Here is a 16,157-nt window from a genome sequence, read left to right on the forward strand (position 1 = left end):
ACGTGGAGCGAAGAAGCTACATGCTGGCGTACGAGTGATGCAGCAGGGAGTCCGATCTCCTACCAACAGATTACGTTCCAACACCCTACCAATATCACCTGACACCACAAATCTCATATTATGATGGGTCCCACTTTTATGGTGGCACAGTCTCGTGGTGTGATATGCGGTGTCAAGTTGTGTTGGTCGGTAGGATGTTGGAACGTGTGATGTTGGCATGAAATCCCAACTCTGCAGTAAGGGGCTAGGGGATAGGGGCTGTAGGGCAAGTTAGGATTTTCTCACACAAAACAGGTTTCAACTTAGAGGTGTAAAGTGGGCTGTGCCCGTGGGCGGGCCCCGTATGCCCGTAGGTCATCACGGGTTGTGTCGCCTTTCCCAGTGAAAATTTTGGGGGTCGGTTTGGCATGGCCCATGGCCCAGGTTTAGGCGGGTCTAGCCTGTGCCGTGTTGTGGGTTTAGGCCGGGCTGGGTTATAGGCTGTGTCATGGGCTTGGGCCATGTCGGGTTGGGCCACAAGGCGGGCTTTGGGCCAAAGCCGAATCGGGCTGCACTGTTTTTTTTTTTTATTTTACTTTTTTTGAAAATTTTGATTTCTTTTCTAAGTAAACTTGTAAAACTAAAATATTTAACTTTCCTTTGAAATTTGAAAATTGGGAATTATTTAAAAAATTAAGAAATGAGAAATCTAAGGCCACGTTTGGCAAGTCTTTCCGCACGGGCTTCGAGCTGTTTAGAAGCCCGGAAGCCCAAATTTCGGGTTTTTCCCGTTTGGTAAATGGTAGATTTGTTCTGAAAAAGACACAAACCATTGAAGACACGAGAAGCCCGAAATTGGGCTTTTTCGAGAAACTTCGATTGAAGCTTTTGCAATTTTCTAGCTTCTTCGAACGTGTGTTTCTCTACACACGCTTGTGAGAAAATAGTGATCTTTCAATAAAAACTCGCAAATGTTTCGAGCCCTAACCCTGAGCTATGATGTATGAAGATTTATTAGCGTTGTGTACACCAATGTGGCCTTTGCATATATGAAAGCTGGGAAGTCAACTGCTGCTTGAGAGATGTTTGATGACATGGCTAAGAGGAAATTGATGATAACACTTAAAATCTACAATTCTTTTACTGCTTCCTATGTCAGTGACAGCAACATCTTAGGCCTATTTTGGGATCACATGGTTGAAATTTTAAAGTTAATCCAATAATTGAAATTTTAAAACAGTTCCTCTTGTGACAACAATCAACAATGCAGTTGCAGATTGAAGTTTTCTGTATCAGCCAATTGGGCTTTAATCCAGATTGAAGTTTTCTATATCAGCCAAGGGGGGCATTGGGTTTTCAGCTTTCTTGAAACAAAGGGGGGCATTGGTTGAGAGGGATTTCCTGGGCTTTAATTAGAACCCAAATCTGGGCTTTAATCCAATTTGAAGTTTTCTGTATCTGCAGAAGGAGACATATGACTAGATTCCCCATCTTGGAGATCTCATGGGCCAGAAATTGTTTATTTAATATGATGACCATGAAATTGTTGGATGGCCCTTTTATTTGAAAATCATAAGTACTCCGCCATCAAGTTGAATATTGTCCAGAAAGACATGAGCTTTATTTATGCTTAACATTCTTTGTTGGTTCTTTGTAAGTAAAATTCATGTATATGGTGTCATGAAAACCATATATATGTAAGTAAAATTCATGCAACAACTGAAGTCCTGAAAACTAGAGCTTAAACAAATTCAATACAAGTAAAACAAATTTGCATAGTTTAAACATGTATATGGTGTCATGCTTTCCCACCTATGTATATATATCATTTTCGCAAGTGATACAATAAATCTCAACTTGTTGGTTCCACCTTCTTAAAACCTTTAATTTTGAATCTTTACGTGCATATTTTCAGTGTTTTTTTATCATTTTAATATGGCTATAAGTGTGTTTGACTTAATAATAATTCCTCAAGGTGTGGCATAAATATCTATCTAGGTACCATCACTAGAGAACTTAGTTTTAAAGTTGCTCTTGAACAAGATAGAGGATAACCCAGTTATCAGTCAAAAACATTTTTAGATATAACTGAAATGCTTTCTTGAAACAGAGGTTTTTAGCTTCAAGAATTGCTTTGTGTGCTTTGCGGCCAAGATTTGGAGGATAGTAATCATCTTTTTCTTCACCGTCCTATCTCGACTAAGATCTGGAATCATTACTTTTCAGCCTGGATCTTGATTGGGTCATGAGGTCTTTAATGTTGGGAGCTGCAAGGTTTGTCAAAGCTAGAAAAAGTCTATGGAGGTCCATTCAGCACTATTTGGGCAGAAAGAAATAAAATTAGAAACAGAACTGATCTAATTCCTATTCTCTTTGGATGTTAAGGACCGTAGCAAACAACTCATAAGAATCCCAAGGCATAGATAGAGGGGACCCCACTTTGGATGTTGGTGTGTATTGGCTCTATTTATCAAAAGGTGGGTCTTAAAATGATGATAGTTTTCTGTAGAGATGCCACAACCCATAAGAATCCCAAGGCATAGATAGAGGGGACCCCACTTCTCTAAAATTTCTCTAAAACTCCTATTTACATATATCATATACTCCTCCACCTATTTACATATATCATATACTTCTCTACTATTAAATTATTCGGTTTCATCATAAGCTTTATGTTGTATATCTGATGTAAAAATACTTCTTTACATATATCTACTATTTTTTTTAATGTTTCTTTATTAGTTGGTGAACTTGGTTGCTTGGGGGTTGTACCAGCAAATTTGCTGAAGCTATCAAACTCTGTTTTCTTTTTTTGTGCAGTTTTATTGTACATCCATTTGCATATTTTTTGGGTTCATCTACCACATGTAACTCCTATAATTGCAATTAATTCCATACTCATATTATTTGCTTTTTCAATACAAATTTAAAATGATTATATCACTTCGATAGTAACTAATGATCTGATTATTATATAGATGGCAAATATATAGTCAATACCACAACATTTGACGATGCACCTATTATTAATGCAAATTGGGCTCTTGCGCAAGAATATATTTTCATAGATTTACTAGTAGTTCAAGTACAGAATAGGGGAATGGTTTCTGGATGTCTAAAATCAATTGGTTGGAAGGAGGTTCGACAAAGCTTTTTTGCACAAGTTGGGTTGAAGTTCAACACTAAATCCTTCAATAACAAAATACAAAATCTAAAAAGTAGGTATAAAGAGTTTAAGAAATTGAGGTTCGGGCAAACGGGATTTGGCTGGGATGAAGAGAAGAAGATGGTTGTAGCCTCCCCAAAGACACGGGAGAATTATTTCCTGGTATTTGCTGAACTTTGAATTTATTTAGAGATCATCATTATTTGGGATTTTATATGTATGGAAATGTATATATTGATTGGTGTCCCTTATCTTTTTAGGCTAACCCCAAGGCAAAAAAGTTTCGTACTATGGGTTGTCCAGAATATAACAACCTTAAAATTATATTTGGGGGTACCACACCAACAGGAAGGTTCTCTGCATCTTTGGCACGTGGCATAGAGTCTCCACCCCGGGAGAAAGGGCATGTTTCTAATGATCCACCTTTTGAAGAAGTTCAACAACCATCACCTGGCATTGCTGATTCAACCAATATTGATGGTGATCAAATTTTTACTACAACCACTAAGCAAAATGCTTGTAGGAAGAGGCCATCTAAATTTTCTGATGCAATTGTTGAACAAAATGTATCGACAGATAAGAGATTTGAGAAGTTGGTGGATTCAATTAATGGAATGAATCAAAAGCCAGAGAACCATTTCTCTATGAGCAATGTTTTATCAGAGTTGAATTCTATCGAATGACTTGATCATAATGACTACATAAAACTTTATGAAGTGTTTGAGAAGCTGGATGCAAGAGAATGGATCATGAACATGCCTACTAATCTTAGGAAGAATTGGGTGTTGTATGTGCTTAACCGTTAGACTCATGAATGTTATGTTCTCATCCATGAACCCTTTTTCTTTTAATGTTTTAGATGAACACTTTTTTTAGACTTGTTATTACTTCTTAAACTACTTCATAAGTGTAGAATTGAACAATAGTTTCAGTAGCTACAATTTATATGGTATTATGGTTTTGTGGATTGCTTAATGAATATTGTTGGATGGTTTAATGGACATGGTAGCACATTTGGTCCTTAATTTATGAAATGCAGGTTTTCAATTAATAAAATACAAAGAGTCTTATATTTATATGTAATTATTGTGTCAGATTCACAATGGTTGATAGTCCGACCAAGAGGGTAGTGTTGCAAGCAATTTTTGTTGCTGCCATAGATGATGAAGAGCAGCGAATGATGACAAATGTCCTTATTGTGAAGGAACTTGAGAAGGAAGATGAAATGTATCTCTCCAAGACACCTTACCGCAATGACATTTTGACCGGGTTAGAGTGGTTGAAAAATGTCATATGCAATGAAGGTAATAGGTGTTTGGAAATGTTTAGAATGACCCCAGAATCATTTGTTAGCCTAGTAGGTGCACTGAGACAACGAGGGTTAGTGAAAGATAGTAGATACATATCAGATGATGAGCATATTGGAATTCTTTTAAAGATTGTAGGACACAACAAATCAAATCGAGATACTGCAGACCACATTCAACACTCTAGGGAAACCATTTCATGACACTTTAATTCCGCATTGAAGGCAATTTGTGAATTTGGCAAGGAAATTGTATGTCCCAGTGATCTAACTGTTATACCACCTGAAATACTCAACAATCCAAAATATTATCCATGGTTTGAGGTATCTCATACTATATGAGAGATATTTTTTTTTAATTCTTTATTTTTCAATAAAAAATTTATCACCAAGCTTGATCATTTTTTCATATGCAGAATTATGTAGGTGCAATAGATGGAACACATGTTCATGCTTATGTTCCATCTAGTGATCAAGTTCCATTTAGGGGAAGAAAATCAACAACCACCCAGAATGTGATGTGTGCATGTTCGTTTGACATGCTCTTCACTTTTGTTGAAGTAGGATGGGAGAGTGCTGCACATGATTCGAGAGTTTTCTTGGAAACAGTTCAGAACCCCGCCAATATGTTCCCGCTACCACTAGAAGGTTAGGAAAACTATCAAATAACTCATTGAATTTTTTTATTCAATATACTAACTAACATTTGTGCTATCATATAGGAAAATATTACATAGTTGACTTGGGTTATACAAATATGCTTGGATTTCTATCTCCATATCGATAAGAGAAATACCATTTGAGAGACTTTCAAGGAAGAGGTGGTTGATCCAAGAATGCCGAAGAATATTTTAATTATGTTCATTCTTCATTAAGGAAGAGGTGGTTGACCACTTCACAAGCATATTAGAATTGTATTTGCTTGTTGTATGCTACATAATTTCATTCGATTTTCGAGAATACAATATGTTTTTTGGAGTTGTTTCCTTCAAGATGGTGTTCTTGTTGAAGGAGAGGGAGGAATGTTTCATGGTACAACATTAACAACTATCAACGTATGATCCCAGGCATCTAGACGACTAGAACAAGTTTGTGATGAAATTATGTTCAAAATGGCTGATCATTACAACTTATGTGTCAATGGCACCCGCCCAAGAAGTATATGTAGGTGGCAATCAAATTAGTTAGGGATTTCAATGAACTATTGAACAATTAATGGTTATGTGTTTTTTTAACTATAAAATTATGGCATTGATATGTTCTCAATTAGTGATCATGTGCTTGTTGGAAATTTCATAAATCATTTGTTAGGTCAAAAATAATTTTATTGTGATGTGATGTTCAATTGTTTTGTTATTTAGTTATGGCAACAAATCAAAGGGGGCCGATGTGTCCATGTGGGCATGGACATATGCAATTGTGGATGGCAAAAACCAAGAAAAATTACGGAAGATGGTTTTATAAATGTCCAACCAGTGAGATATAAGTCCAATACCCAAAAACCCATATTGATCTATATTTGTTTCTGACATGGATTGAAAATTATTAACATTTTTTTTTTCTTCTAGCCACATGAATATGACTTTATATGGGTAGATAACTACACCCTAAGAGAACCCAAAGTTTGCATCATTGAACAACATCATATTACTCATGAACATGCAGATTACAAGAAGGAGCGGGTTGTTGCAATCGGGGCTTGTGCTTGTTGCTATGCCATGATGTGTTTGATCCTTTTTTTTTGCTAATTTTGATTATCATTTTGTTGGTGTAGAAGTAAAATAGATACCACTAGAAGTGAGGTTAGTATACCCTATCATGAACTGTTGTATGGATTTTCCATTTCGGATATGCTTTGTAGTTGCACAATATTAAAGTTGTAATAGTAAAATTAAGGTTATTATGCTATTAACATGTACAACAAATTTGAATATGTAAGTGGGCCCACTAATGGTATATAAATGTGGGCCCACTTTACGTATTATATATATGTTGAAATGTATGTGAGCCCCACCATGAAAATTATTTAAAGGCTTTAAAATGAAGGATATGCATAAGTGGACTTACATGCAGGGCCCACATTACGCATTAAGCATATGTTGAAATGTATGTGGGGCCCATATTGAAAAAATAGTTTTATACTCCATAATGAGGGATATATAGTTGGAATTGCACATGGGACCCACACCATTATCTGTATGTTGAAATGTTTATGGGGTCCACATTACATATTATATATATGTTGAAATTTATGTGGGGCCCATATTGAAAAAATAGTTTTGGACTCCGTAATGAAGGATATGCATATGTGGGGCCCACATTAGAAAAATACATGTGGGGCCCATTTATGGTGATTGCATGTGGGACTCGCAACTATGAAATGCACATTTAGACTTATATGTGGGCCCCATATGTGTTAAATGTTATGATTTGTTGGCCCACATGAGACATTCATATATACATAACACATATTTTCATCACATTACCAAACAGTCTTCTAACTTTTATGGTCTTTCCGGAGATCTATTAAAAATGTTTCAACCAAATAGTCGTTGGTCTTTCAAGATCTATTTGCAAAAGCTCACCAAGTCTTTTAACCATCAGATCTTGCAATAGATCTTCTTAAAAAGATTTGCCAAACAGGCACTAAGTTATCTAATGCATAATGACATAATTGAAAAAAAAAAAAAACTTACCAAATTGAAATAAGAATGATGGAATAACAAATTGGAAGAAAAATAGGAATTTTATTTCATTTAAATTTGAATGGTACAAATTAGTGAATTACAAATACAATGATTGGATCATTTGGATGAATCATGAATGAAATATGAAAATGGAATAAACTAATAAAATATAAAAAATACAATATGGTTACAAATTGAAAATACAAAATTACATTGTTAAAAAATTTTAAAAAATATATCAAATAAATTAAAAAAAATTACAATAATTTGAAAAAATAAAAAATTCTATACAAGTAGTCAAACTCATGAATCATCATTCATGACTTTCATAATTTGCTTCGGGTGAAATATCCGGTGTAGTATCATGCCCTCCCTTGTCTTGTAATCTATTTTCTACGTCTAGCCAATCCTTGAAGCAGATGCACATCTCTATGCTCTCATCGTTCATGTAGTTTCTTTTGTCATCCAGCATCCTAGTACCTGCACTAAAACAAGACTCCGATGGAATTGTATACACCGGAGGGGTTAGTAAATCACGTGCCATGGCGATGAGAACTGGACGAAAAATTTTAGTAAATGAACTTATTGTAGAACTAGGAGATTCCTGCCTTCTACTTATTAAATAAAAAAGTTTTTCTCTTCTACTACTTGGCTCAAGGTCAGAAGTAGAAGAAGATGATGAACAAGTTGTAGGAATTTCCTACAACTTCAGATTCATACAAAATGTATATTTCAAATAATAAATTATTAATTTCTTCTTTTTTATTTCCTATATCAATATTCATATTTTCACAATATGATTTAAGTAAAATATCTAAACCATCTTTCCTAATCTTAGGGTCTAATATTGTAGCTAAACAATAAAGGGGAGAAATGTTCTCCCAATATTTTTTTTTTACTTTATTTTCCATAATTTCAATAAGATATTGAAATTGTGGATTATTTCTATATTTTGCAAAACAATCACTAATTACCATTCATTGATAAGGTAAATTACAGATAGTTGGATAATAAATTCTAGATAATTCATTAATTGCATCATAAAAATGTTTTAAAAAATATCTTATACAGATTGCCATTTCCTAGTCTTCCTCAAATATCATATCATTAGGCATTTTTAAATTATAAAAATCAGAGAGAATTTGTTTATGAGATATACAACTTGCTAACATAGCATAGGTAGAATTCCACCTATGCTTTACATCTAATATAAAATGTTTATATTTTACACACAATTTTGACATAAATATTTAAATTCTTGTTTTCTTGCCCCTTTCTAATTTTTGAAATATGAGTAGAAATAATATTCAAGGCATCTTGAATACATAAATTTAAGATGTGACATGCACATCTAATATGAAATAATTTGCCATTTAAGCATGGTTTTAATTAAGATTTTAAAATATTTATTGAAGAGTCATTATTGCTGGCATTATCAAAATTAATTGTATCCATAAGCATGCAAAGTATTTAAAATACTTGCAGCAATAGAAGGGCCACTATGTGGCCATTCAAGCCTAGTAAAACTTAAAATTCTTTTATTCAAAAGCCAATTTTCATTAATGAAATGACCGATAACACAGATATAACTAATATTAAATTTGGATGTCCATACATCCGAAGTAATTGTAACTTTAGAATTAAGATTTGCTAACAAAGAAATTAAATTTTGTTTATATGAATAAAAAACTTTTAAATCATCAGTTCTTATAGTATTCCTAAAAACATTTTTATATTGTGTGTTTATAGAATTATGCAATCATTTTTCTAACTTTGGATCTTCAACTAATATAAATGGTTGTTCTGCATGTACAATATACTTAGCAAGTTCTTGTCTCATTTTTTCTTGTAAATATTTAAAAGTACCAAAACTAGTCCTCCTCCCAATCTGTGTTTGGGTTGTTTTTCTCCCTTCATCTTCCTCTTGCTCATATGTGAGCAGATGTCTACTCAAATGACCCATACCACCCTTGCTACAACAACTAAAGTCTTTCCTATATTTTTGGCAAATGGTCATTTTCCCCTTCCCCTTAATATCTTCTACTTTGAAAACTTTCCAAACCAGGCTACTCAGCTTAGAAGCCTCTTTTTCCCCCTAGTATCACTACTATCGGGGTGAAAGTTCCACTTCCATCGACATCAATCGCATTAGTGCTAACACTATCATGATGCGATTGAATATCACCAATAGTGAACATGTTGGGAAATCGGTTTTCAGAAGAGTCAGCATTTTTTTTAATTCTAAAAAGATAAAAATTAATCTAATTCGACTTACCCGGATTGCCGGTTCAGAATCCCAACTTGATTTCAACAATTGAAGCCTTTCAACGTTCAAGCCTCCCAAATTGAGATACTTGAGCTAGTTGAGCAAGCCTTCTTCTTGTTGAAAGTCGAAAATTCAATAAAGTTGAGACTTGAGAATTGGAGAATGCAGAATCAGACAATAAACTATTCAGAATTTCTCAGATTGTAGATAATTGAGAATGTATGAATTTGAAAGAGGGAGAAGAGATTAAGAGAATTGTTGAATTGGTGTGATGAGAATGGTGGAGGATAAAGCTATTTATAGAAATTGAACATAATTCAATTGCCCAAAATACCTAAAAAACTATCTGTTATTTAGTTGTTGGGAGGAGTGTTTTGGTCATTGTAAAGCTACTTATAACTTTACCCAAAATGCCCCCTAAACTACTTGTTATATAACTGTTGGGGGGCATTTATGTAATTTTTTCAACCCTTATAAGAAAAATACACAAATACCCCCATAATATGGTTGTTTATAGCTTTTGGGGGGTATTTCTATAAACCCCCCCAAAAAGCTGAAATTAGTCGTTGGGCCCCTTTTGGGGGGGAGGGGGAGAGGGGCAACGGTTATATTCCGGGTGGACCGAACGGGCCCTGCGGGCTGCACAACACAAGCTGTTGTGCCATGCTATTCCGACCCATGGGCCTCGATACCCCGGTCCAACATGGCACGTACCTCCGTGTCATGCTGAGCCGAGCCGATATAAAATCGTGTCGGGCCATGCCAGGCCACCCATGGCCCGACCCAATTTACATCTCTATTCCAACCCCCTACTAACTTGATTTCACGCTGCACATCTTACCATGAGATCGGATTTACCATGAGGTGTATGGTGTCAAATGATGTTGATACGCTATTGGAGTGCATTTTGTTGGCAGGTGACTTGTCCTACCAATAAATTATGTTCCAACAACATACTAACATTATCTAATACCATAAATCTCATATCATGGTAGGTCCCACTAAGTGTGTACATGACATCCGATTTCTATTTCGATATCCAATATAAATGAATCAAATTTGGATAGTTCAATTTTAATGGTTGAATTCGAATTTATAAAACAATACCGATTAATTTATCGAATCAAATATGAATTCACTTGATCCGATTCTATTAATATTCGAATTCGATTATTATATACATATAATATATATTAATAATAAATATAATATAATATGTATTAATTTATATATAACAATGGCCAAATATCGACATTTCTACCAAAAAGACTGCGATGATGTCACCATACTCGATTACCCATCAATTCTCAAGAGCCCTCCCTCTCGAGTTCAAATCAGGTGAGATAGTTTCCCACAATGTTCTACAGTACATATCCACCATGTATTAGAAACATTTTTCAATGATAATATCAGAAATGATGAGGCATCATCCATCATCGGAAAATGTTTCCAATACATGGCAAAGATGTGCTGTAGGATGTTGTGGGAAACTATCTTGTGAGGGGCTGATTTCAACTCCTCCCACTCTTATGTCCTTTCCATCAATACTCGATGCTCTTCTCTCTAATTTTCATTCCTCTCATTTTCCCTCCTCCCTCCCTCCCACTCATCTTTCCTCTTCTCTTTACAATTTTTTCTGGTTTATTTCACCAGACTTGTGTGCTGCGAGCTATCATTCATGTTCATATTTTTAACAAATTTTTCAACTACAACAAGTGAAGAAGAATAAGTGATCCATCCTAACGCCTTTAGCATCAGTATGCCATGAACAAAATCAACATCACAGGGTACTTCATCTTCTTCTCTCAATGCATCTAGCTAGGTTAGGGTTTTGAAGGACAATAATTAGTCGAATTCAAATCGAATCGAATATTTTAATCAATTCGAATTTGATTGACAGTTTTGAATATCCAACGAAATCACCTATTTTGCAATCGAATTCGAATATAGACTGATTTGATTCAAATTGCTCTGTTGACAGACCAAGGTCCCACTTTTATGGTGGCCTCAATCTCATATACGATGTCAAGTTATGATGGTAAGATGTTGGAATGTATTTTGTTGGGATGATATCCAAACTCTGCAATAGGGGGGCTAGGGGTTGTAGGTGATCGAATCAGCTGCCCACCGAGTACGCCCCACACCCATCCCCTCCGTGCACTAGGAACATCTCTCGTGCTTGTCATGGGGAGATACTCCAAATGCACAGATGGGATGGGCTGTGGAGGCATCTGTGGGAGTACTCTTCGTGGGCAGCTGATCCCATCCCACTATAGGGCGAGTTAGGATATCATCCCACTATAGGGCAAGTGATTCTGACTGTTATAGGGTTGCAAGAGCAAGTGTAGCTTGGGCGAGTTGGGTTAGTTTAAGGTCAAACTAGGCCCAAGATTAAGTCTGATCTAGCCCATTCAAACTCAACCCGAATTAAAAGTTGGCACTTGGGTTTGGATTGGACCCGATCGGGCTCAGACTGGTCAATTGGCTCGAATCTGGATTTACTCCCAGCAGAATATGTTCCAACAAGATCTGACACAACACATCTCAATTATCAGGCAAGGTGGGTCAAATTCGGATTAGCTGAACGTGATGGTTGTTTAGCAGGCTGTGGAACCAATGACGAGGTTTCATGCTAATAATAAATTCATGAGCCCCACTGTATAAGGTGCGGGCCCCATGTATTTAAATATTGGTGTAGAACCTTATCATCAGTTCTATAGCCTGCTGAATAGCCATCGTCTTCAGCCAAACCTTGCTCAGGTGGGTCTTGGTCTCAAGTTTGTTGGTAAATTTGGAAGTGTGTTGGGATGGGTTTGCTGGGAGCATATCCCAAGTTTGTTGGTTTGTGGGCTCGGGCTTTAAGCCTATTTAGCACAAATAATTCAATAATAAATAGAAAAAAGTGTACGTTTTGTATATATGCATGTAGGCATATGCATATGTAGACAATTGTGGTCGCAACTCACAATCTAGAGTTCTAGACAATTATGGAAATTGGGAGGATTTCTCATATTAAATACTAGTGCATGGACATGTATGCTAATAAAGGTAAAAATAAAAGTTAACAATATGTTATCAAATTTAACTTTATGTCTTGCATAGAGTTCAAGACAAGTACATGATTTATAATATACAATGTTTTGAAATTTTCTTTTCTAAAGTTGAATTGAGAAGTTAATCTAGTTGTTCATAGAATAACTCGAAATGTTAAACTTTATAGTTAGATGTATTAAACAAGCATTTATACTTAGCTAATTATTTGCAATATTTTATTGTATTTTCACCACTGCCACAAACTCTCCCTTCTATACCATATTTCTTAAACTTTTTTGAATATTGAACTTGGACAAGAAAATGTAGTAGATATTGCTCCATTTACATTAGTTTATCTTTTCTATGGTTATGCTTGTTTGCAACCTAAGGGGTCATCCTTGCAATTGATCTATCATCTAATAGCACAAAAATAAAAGGAAAAAATAAAAAAAAACCCAAATTGCTCTTCATGTGGTGGTGTACTGGTGTCTTTACATTCTAGCAAGTAGAAATAAAATCACATAATACCTCGACCATAATTAGCATTTGATGCATCCGAGGCTAAATTTGAGTCTTTGATGATTAAAAAAGGCTCACATTAGAATTTACAAATACACGCATAGTTTATGTGAAGTGTGAACTACCATAACACACATTTGCGAATCCACAAGAAGTGAAAAAAGAATTAAAAAATGAGTGTGTATCTTCTTAATTATCAAGAATCCAATATAGTTCTTATTAATATTTATAAATAACAAATGTTAATAATAGGGAAAATCTTTACTGCAACTTACCTCACAAATTTTTATTTATCTATTCGCACAACAAATTGTAACTTCTAAAAACCCCACTATGACACTGTAAGGAGAGAACCTAATAAGTAATAATTTATGACAACCAGATGAAGCATGGTTGAACCGTTGAAGCCAAAAATCTTTCAAGTGCACCACCTATTGTAACTTTCTTTAAGTTTGTCCTTCAATAAATTCTATGTTTGAAGCCAAAGATAATTAAATAAATCCAAGACCTTTTCGGTTAAGAAATAATCAGTCTTCCATAGACTGCTTACTTGCATGGTTGCACCTGCACATACACACCAAAGGCCTGATATTTCTTCAAAAGTTCCATGGTTTTATGGTTTTCTTTCTAACTTTCCAGACCAGCAGAGCAGCCAACAAATGAATGAAGGAGACATGTTAAGTTTGGAACCCCTGCAGAGTGCAACACACTGGAGACGGTGGTCGGTGGGTGGTGTTTGGCATCAATGCTGTTTTCTCAGAAAACAGCATCACATAGGCACCACATCAGAAAAAGCAGTGCTTCAGAAAATGGCCTCTTGTTTGGTACTGTTGTGTCAGAAAAAAAACGTTGTTCTAGATCATGCCAATGTTTTAAAACGTGGAGGCATGACATGAGGCATTCCATTACCAAGAGGCATGAGGCGTAGTTCAAAATGCCCCTATCTCAAAAATAATAATACTAATAATAATAATAATAATAAATAAATAAACGAATTGGACTGCATCGAAAAGGGGGCGGGGGGTCTGGTGGGCAAAGCCCCCCAGCTGAAGGGGCAGGGGGAAAATCTCTTTCTTTCCCCTTATCTTTTCTTCCCTTTCCTTTTCTTTCATTTCTCTTTTTTTCTTTTCTTTTTCTTTCCCTTCTCTTTCTTTTTTCTTTTTCTGTCTTTTTATATCAGATGTGCATGAGGCGTACGCCTCTAGCACGCCTCATGAAAAAAGAGCAAGAGGCGTGCACCTCTTGCACATGAGGCGTACACCTCAGAGGTGTCAGCGCCTCTGGAATACGCCTCAAGGCGTTTTGGGAGCACCTGGCCTGGAGGCACGCTTCCAGACATACACCTCCCACGCCTTTTAAAACACTGGACCATGCCTTGGAAATTGAGAAAATGTGGTATGAAGAAACGCCAAATTCAATGTTTTATCAGAAAACAACCCATTGCTGCCAGCGGTGTAATGATGTGGCATTATCTTGGTTGGATAATACAGACCAATGCTGAAAACGGTTCTACAGCACTGGTACCAAACAAAACCAATGCAGTTTTCTCAGAAAACAGCCTATGTGGCAGTACCATTTCCAAACAAAGAGAAAATGGTGCTTACAACTCAAACATAAGCCACTCCCTTCTCCGGATATGATATTCTGACGAGTAGAAACCACTATCTGCTGATTCGGTCAAGCTTCTTGTGAAAGGAAGAGGGGAAAGTTGTAGATTTCAGCAATACGAAGAGAAAGAGGAAGAAAAGGAGAAGAATGTCAACTAGGATTGTGTATCAAAACCCTAGCTGCCAGCCCCTCATTCTATTTATATTTAACTCAAATATGAGATATTACAAAGATGCCCTTAGTAGGGGGGCAACTCAAACTAAATAGTTACAACTCTTTTAAAAATAAGAACTAATGGGCCCAAGGCCCAACAACTTCTTAATTTAAAAAAAAAATAAACTAAACACAAATCGGCCCATTCAACACTCCCCCTCAAGTTGGGAGTAGATGTCACACATTCCCACTTGCGTAGATCATGCTCCAGCTTATTCTTTGCAATGCCTTTTGTGAGAACATCAGCAAGTTGCAGATCAGAAGAAATGTATGGAAGACAAACTTCTCTGATAAAATGTCTATCTACTTCAATGTGCTTAGTTCGGTCATGTTGGACTGGATTATGGGCAATATTAATTGTTGCCTGGTTATCGCAGTATAGCATCATAGGTTCTTCTGCCTGTACACCGATTTCTTCTAACAGAGAACGAATCAAGAGAAGTTCTGAAACTCCATGTGCCATAGCCCTATATTCGGCTTCTGCACTTGATCTTGCCACAACTATTTGTTTTTTACTCTTCCATGAGACTAGGTTACCCCCAACTAGGGTGCACACTCCTGAAGTTGATCTTCTGTCATCAAGGCATCCTACCCAATCCACATCTGTATAAGCCTCTAACTTCAACTGTCCATAATCAGTAAACAATATGCCTCTGCCTGGATGTCCCTTCAAATAAACAAGGATCCTGTCAACTGCCTTCCAATGCTGGTCTTGTGGAGCATGTGTGTATTGACTCACTACACTTACGGCATAGGAGATGTTCGGTCTTGTCATACACAAGTATAGTAGCCGACCCACAAGTCTTTGGTATCTCCCAAAGTCCTTTACTGATTCACCTTCTGATGCACTGATTCTATGGTTCTGATCAATGGAGGTGCTAGCTGCCTTTGTTCCAAGCTTCCCTGTCTCTTGGAGAAGGTCCAAGACATACTTTCTTTAAGAGATAAAAATTCCATGTTTCAATATTGCAACTTCGATGCCTAAGAAGTATTTCAATTCTCCAAGATCCTTAATCTCAAATTCCTTATGCAGGTTCCTCTTCAGACTATCAATCTCACTCAGATCATTCCCAATGACAACAATATCATCCACATAAACAATCAGGATTGACACCAAAGATCCCCTGCGCTTCACAAACAAGGTGTGATCAGATTGAGTTTGAGTGTAGCCAAAAGCAATCAAGGCCTTTCTGAATCTGTCAAACCATGCTCTAGGAGATTGTTTCAAGCCATATAGTGACTTCTTCAGCTTGCATACCTTTCCCTTTTCAGCATTATCATAAAATCCAGCTGCAAGATCCGTATACACCTCTTTTTGTATATCCCCATTTAGGAAAGCATTCTTCACATTCAGTTGAAACAAAGGTCAAGAGTATGAGG

At 36.2% G+C, this 16,157-nt stretch overlaps 1 long non-coding RNA gene across 1 annotated transcript; it reads left to right on the forward strand.

Annotated features, from left to right (window-relative positions):
- Positions 1-980: 980 nt before the first annotated feature.
- LOC104587617 (uncharacterized) lies at positions 981-6,451 on the forward strand. The gene is made up of 2 exons (XR_016083721.1): positions 981-3,307; positions 3,406-6,451. It is a non-coding gene; the product is annotated as an uncharacterized LOC104587617 (long non-coding RNA).
- Positions 6,452-16,157: the final 9,706 nt, after the last annotated feature.

This window comes from Nelumbo nucifera, chromosome 3, assembly GCF_055504915.1.
Source record: "Nelumbo nucifera cultivar China Antique chromosome 3, China Antique-T2T, whole genome shotgun sequence".
Classification (NCBI taxonomy): domain Eukaryota; kingdom Viridiplantae; phylum Streptophyta; class Magnoliopsida; order Proteales; family Nelumbonaceae; genus Nelumbo; species Nelumbo nucifera.